Source organism: Rana temporaria, chromosome 4 (genome assembly GCF_905171775.1).
Source record: "Rana temporaria chromosome 4, aRanTem1.1, whole genome shotgun sequence".
NCBI classification, from domain to species: domain Eukaryota; kingdom Metazoa; phylum Chordata; class Amphibia; order Anura; family Ranidae; genus Rana; species Rana temporaria.
Window position 1 is genome coordinate 137,596,930 of NC_053492.1, and position 6,574 is coordinate 137,603,503.

A 6,574-nucleotide genomic window follows, 5' to 3' on the forward strand; every position below is an offset into this window, starting at 1 on the left:
AAAACACTGAGCTCAGTGGAAATCACTTTCTTAATTCAGAGATTGTGAGACTGCACACAACAGCAGAAAAAAGTAGATTTGCAAAACGAATTAAAGACATTTTTAATATTACAATTCCTTGGTATATAACTAGGTTGAAGTGATTGGAGACAAAGGGCCAGATCCACAAAAACCCGCCGTAACTTAACTTTTGCCATTTAAGTTACACCGCCGCAAAATCTCTACCTAAGTGCCCGATCCACAAAGCACTTACCTAGAAATTTTGAGCGGTGTAACTTAAATCCGTCCGGTGCAAGGCGTTCCTAATCTAATGGGACGAGTCCCATTTAATTTAGGCGTGCTCCCGCGCCGGACGTACTGCGCATGCTCCCGACGCGATTTTCCCGATGTGCATTGCACGAAATTAAGTTACGCCGAGTTTTGTGAATGGCGCCGGGTAAAAAAAGTTGCGTCGGGAAAAAAAAGAGATGCGGCGGGAAAAAAAATATTTAAAAAAAATTTGACAGCGTCGGGGGAAAGAAGGGTCTACTTTTACATGGTGTACTAACTTTACACTATGTAAAAGCAGCCCTAATTTTGCGTTTGCAAACTAACAACTTACGGAGACTTCACGAAGGGAAACCGCTTCGTGGATCTCCGTAAGTGCTAATTTGCATACCCGACGCGGCATTTCAACGAGAAATGCCCCCAGCGGCGGCCGAGGTACTGCATTCTAAGATCCGACAGTGTAAGTCCCTTACACATGTCGGATCTTCTGCCTATCTATGAGAAACTGATTCTGTGGATCAGTTCCATAGATAGAAACAGGGATACGACGGCGTATCAGTAGATACGCCGGCGTATCCCTTTTGTGGATCTGGCCCAAAGAGTTTAATATTAGAAACATACATAATAGTAGTTAGTCATATTCAACTAGACATGATCTGTAATGTTGAAGATGATTCCCTACTCATCCAGTTAGCTTCCAAAATTTGGGAAGTAAGGAAGTGTCAGAGAGTACACCTTAATCCAATCACCAAGGAGTGTGTCAGGGCATATGTTGAGTGACCAAGAACATACATTTAAAATGGTTCTATGCAGTCTGTGACAGGTTTACATTGTTATATGGATGGCTGAGGGTGGGAACTGTTGTGAATTGGCAGAGAAAAAATGTTTGAATACTCTAAATGTAGTGGTGTAGTCTGCCTCCACCCTTAGTTTGATGTAGGCAGCCTACCTCAAGCTTCTTGTGAGCTAGCATTTCTGTACAAAAAGTATACCTTACTGTTCCTGAAAAGTATGTCCTTTCTCCTTTAAATGTATGTAAACGCTAAACATTAACTTCTGTTATTTGCTTCCTGTTGGCCTGTTAAACAAACATATATAAAATTGGCTCTAGGGTCCCCGAACCCGAGGAACCAAATAGGGGGAGATAATTGGGCCATTGTTGGACTATTACCGTACTGGTAATTAAAGTGGGTGGTGTACAAAAAAAGGATAAAAAGTAAAGAAAAAACAATTTTATTATATAAAATGTCTATAACGACACAACGGGGATACATGGTTCAAAGACACAACACAAAATACATGACCGACAAATCGCCAGTATAGTAGTCCCCAGGAGGGGGAGAAGCATAGTGGGTAGAGGGTCATATCACGACATCTTGACTAGTTTCGTGGCTATATGCCACTTCATCAGAAGAGTCTAAAAGCCCCCCCGCATCGACTAGCGGAGAGGGCGAACGCCACCTCAGAGGGTCCCGTGTGACAACCATGGGGTACGTGTATGGGCGAATGGACCTACTTGAATACAATGGTCTGTAGTGCAGGTAGGGGGCCCCAAACACAGGAGCCCGGGTAAGGACTTCTCGGGCCACTAGTGACCTCCATACAAGGGGATCCAAGGTATTGGATCCCGGGGGAGGGAGACCGCATAGGGTCTCATGGTGGCGTCAGGGTAAGGACACCTACCAGTGGTACTGTGCACCAGATAAGGTCACAGCATGTTCAGGGTCCAACATCCATAGCTATAGTGATTTTTATCAGTACTGCGACATTATGGCGGACACTTTGGACACTTTTGATACATTTTTGGGACCATTGGCATTTTTATAGCGATCAGTGCTATAAAAATGCATTTATTACTATAAAAATGCCACTGGCAGGGAAGGGGTTAACACTAGGGGGCGAGGAAGGGGTTAAGTATGTTCCCTGGGTGTGTTCTAACTGAAGGGAGGGTGGACTGATTTGGGGAAATGACTGATCTCTGTTCATACATTGGTCAGGCATTTCTCCCACTGACAGGACCGGGAGCTGTGTGTTTACACACACAGCTCCCAATTCTCGCTCTGTAACGAGCGATCGCGGGTGCCCGTGGTGATCGCGCCCGCCGGGCATGCGCGTCAGCGTCAGGGGCGGGCGGGGCACGCGTGCGAGATGATGTAATATTACGTGATCTCGACTAGCAGAGCCGACCTGCCGCCGAAAAACTTCGGTGGCTGGTCGGCAAGCGGTTAAAGCCTCTGGACTCCGGAACCTGTTCTGCTAATTACAAAACCCAGAGAAACCAAAAACAGTATTTCTTTACTCAGAACATTATTCTGAAGCCCCACACACATGTGAGACCCCTGTGTTATCTTTAATCCCACTGCTACAGTTGCAGGGTGAAAGATCAGTCCAAGTGGCAGGCAAAATACATGGTCAATTAATAGGCCAAGGTCAGTGCAGGTAAAAGACAGAAATGTGGTTGATAATCCAGATAGTAGGCAGAGGCATAGTTGATAAACAATCCAGGTCAGTTCACGTCAAAGGCAGAAACATGGTGGATAAACAATACAGATGGCAGGCAGAGGCATAGTAAATAAACAGGCCGGTTGAGGCACCAGGGAAATAATCAGCACAGAAATTGAAAATGGGGAAATGACAGTCTGCTAGAAATATGAACTAATAGTTTAGGGAATTGTGATAATGTCTGAAGCATTCTCCGATGCATAGGCCAAGTAGGGAAGGACATTGAAAACTAGTTTCTTTCCTAACTCCTCTTTCCTAACTCCTCTTTCCTAACTCCTCTTTTACTGCACACCCAACATTTTTTTTGGCGTCTTTTTATAGTTTCTGATGGTGGAATATTCTCAGGGAAATGGGGCTCATGCAGTCTGCTGACACAATGCTTTCTGGGGAGGATCCTTGCTGGTAGATTAGGACAGTGACAATATCTTCGATAAACTTAAGGAAGGTGTTGGGTCTTTCCATTGACTTTTGATAGGTGATGTATGCATTAAAAATAGCCAAATAGAAAAATGTAATTGCGTCTTCTTTATACCAGAAGAGGGACATTTGTGTTGATATATAATAGGCTACTGCATTTGATCATTTAAATCCACCCCCCAATGAACTTATTGTAATTGTGGATACACCCAGGCTTTTGAACGGGAGCATGTCTTCTGTGAAGTTCCACCGAGGTGTCATCGTGGATGGTGGACGTGAGGGATACATCTTTTCCTATCCCTCCACTTCACGGCCAACACTTTCTCATTCCTCAGGCTTACTGATTCCTTTCCTTTGTAGCTTTGTGGTGACTAGATGCTGTGTAAAAACCCTTCCTGTTTTTTCTTGCTATCACAGGCCAACGTTTTCTCATAGTACAGGTGATTGAAAAAGGGGCAAACTCGTATAATAATTGCCCATGTATATGCGATATCTTTTTTAACAGTGGGAATGCAAGGTCCCAGACAATTTTTCCACTTATTCCCATGTATGTTGGGCAATCAGGAGGCTGGAGCTGTGAGTCTCTGCCTTCGTACACGCGGAAGGCATGCACATATCTAGTGGTTATATAGAAGAGAGGAGTTTGTGGGACTTTAAATGAGGGAGCGCCATGTAAAAAGAAATACCATAAAAAGTAAATTACAGTACATGATTTATTTTTACAATCTTATATACATGTCAAATATTTTGTATTAAATAAATAGGTAGTCACAAGGCTTACTCTAGATATGCTGCTACATAGCATGCAATACAGAAATAAAATCAAAGACATGGCAGATATATGTAATAAAATCGGTAAGTATGTGGAATATGAATAGGTGATTGTTGGCATCTGGGGGCACTCTACGCGTTTCCTGGCATTTCAGCCAATCATCAGGAGTGTTTTTAGGACAGTATACTGGAAATGAGAATAAACAGAAATAATTGATGATGCATGAAAAATGGGGAAGTACAGGGACTGTCCAACAGAATGGAAATAGTTGGGAAACTTACTATGCCACCACAAGACCCGGTCCGGTATCTGCCAAGGAAAGAAGGGGGGTCCGGGCAGGATGTCTCCCCCGGGGTTGAAACGGGGAACCCATGAGAACGAGGAACAGTGCCCGGAGTAAGACACGGTGGTCACAGCCTGATCCAAAATGTTATGTGTGCACGTAAAGTGCATAGTGTACCTAAAACAATGTATCAAAAATAAATAGGTAAATAAAAAATATTTGTAAAGAAGAGGTAAGGAAATAACAATGTGTTCCCATAAGGGGATGCATGGGAAAGTGTGCAAAGAGGAGAGCCAGACAGGGGAAGAAAAAACATACCATAAATTGGTGACTAGGCTCCCAACAAGGGAGGGTGACCTGTGTGCAGGATCAGATGTGTTGTTCCTAGTGGTTGAGTCAAGCAAATGAACCACCAGCCACTCCAAGGCTACTATATACCTCCATTCCCAGGTGGGGCCCCCATCAACATCATGCCTAATTGACCATTTAGCACAAGGAAGGCGGGGAGGGAAATCCCAGCTGCGTATGGTGAACCATCATCAGTGGGTTCCCCGCCCAGCTAGTATGGTCAAAGATGGAAATAAACATCAAGGTGATGTCAGTGACGCTGTTAATACAGCATCAGAGCATGATGCCGATGCGCAGGAGGCCGACCCCAACACCCACCAAAGGGTGGGGGGAGGGGCCGGACTGCCACGCATCGCAACCCCGGAGCCAGAAAAACCATCCAGGCCCCCCCAAAAAACCCAGACCACACCAGACAAGGAGTTGGAAATTGGTCTGGTAGCAATAATGAGTCAAATATAACACATGGAAAAGTAGTAGCTAAAGGGTCTATTGAAAAAAGGAGGGGGTTTAATAACAGTGTTACTGAACACTGATAAAGGGGCAGTAAACAAAAATGAGGAAATTAGTCTATTTTCAGTAGTAGACCAAAAATAATACATGGGAAAATAATAAATGCAGGGATTTGTTCAAAAATAAAAAAGTGATCTAATAACAGTGTTACTAAACACTGGTATAGGAGCAATAAACAAAGGTTGGGAATTGGTCTGGTAGCAATAGGGATTAATAATATAGGGATATATTCAAAGGTAGGGAAGGGATCTAATAGCAATGGGGCTAAACATTGGTATAGAAACAATGAACAAAGGTTAGGAATTAGTCTGGTAATGCATAGGAAATTTATAAGTAGCAGTATTGCTAAATGCCATTATGGGGACAATAGGCAAAAATTAATAGCAGTGTATTAGGTGTGACAGGTCACTTGGCGGGTGTCTTCCACCCAAATCTTTGTTATATAGTAAATGGATGTGACCTGACACACACTATAATAAAAGTAGAACACATGGCGGCCTCCATCCCTAAATTTGTTATATAACAAATTTAGGGATGGAGGCCGCCATGTGTTCTACTTTTATTATAGTGTGTGTCAGGTCACATCCATTTACTATATAACATATCTAGTGGTGCTTTCACTAAGCTTGTTGAGCTTCAATCTGTACCTGGCCCTCTTACTGGGAATGTACTGCTTGAATCCCAGCCATCTTGTAAAATGGACCAGGGATTTGTCCACAGAATGTTCTGGTCAGGGACATAAAGTTCAGCAGACCTCTAAGAAAAAAAATCAATTAGGGGCAAATTTTATATAGTTTATCAGAGTTGGGATGATCTCGGGGATGGCAATGTGAGTTATCACTGATATGTAGGAAGTGCATGACCTATGTATATCGTACGGCCCAAAAACAATCTAAACTCCTCCACTGTTAGGAGTCTCTATTTAAAAGGATGTGCATAACATGAGTTGGAGTTGTTATCTATGTACTGTATTGTCGGGCATAAAGATTAGTTTGGTCCATGGTGCATTGAAGTAACTCGTCAAGGAAAAATAAATAAATAAACTCTCTCAGAAAAGTTTTTGGTGTTGGCCTGCACACCTGGCTGTGCTGTAAAAGGGGAGATTGTAGCTGACCCTGAAGTAGAAGGCATCTACAATGGATTTGCTAAGACATCTGGAAGATGGATTTGGGCCCTAAGTCTTTGGGTCTGGCGTGAAATTCCAGTGCTTTTACTGGGCGTTTCATTCTGGGTTCTAGCGCCATTGGCGTTTGCCGAATCTCCATTGGGGTGTATGGCGCTGCTGGTTGCTGTCTGGCATTCAGAGTGTCTTTTTTTAGGATGGATTGCTTCCTCCTCTGATTTGGTCGCCAACGATCCACTGCTTTCGATGGGCTCGAATTCCAAACTGGATTTGAAACTGGAATCGGATGGTGAGAGCTCACTGCTGCTCTCATCCATCAGGCTTAGGATTTGCCTCTTCAGCAGTAAAACAT

The 6,574-nt window shown here is 43.5% G+C and overlaps 1 long non-coding RNA gene across 1 annotated transcript; it reads right to left on the reverse strand.

Moving 5' to 3' along the window:
* Positions 1-4,062: 4,062 nt before the first annotated feature.
* LOC120935328 lies at positions 4,063-4,942 on the reverse strand. The gene is made up of 3 exons (XR_005748416.1): positions 4,560-4,942; positions 4,240-4,418; positions 4,063-4,144 (listed from the first exon to the last, which is right to left on the reverse strand). It is a non-coding gene; the product is annotated as an uncharacterized LOC120935328 (long non-coding RNA).
* Positions 4,943-6,574: the final 1,632 nt, after the last annotated feature.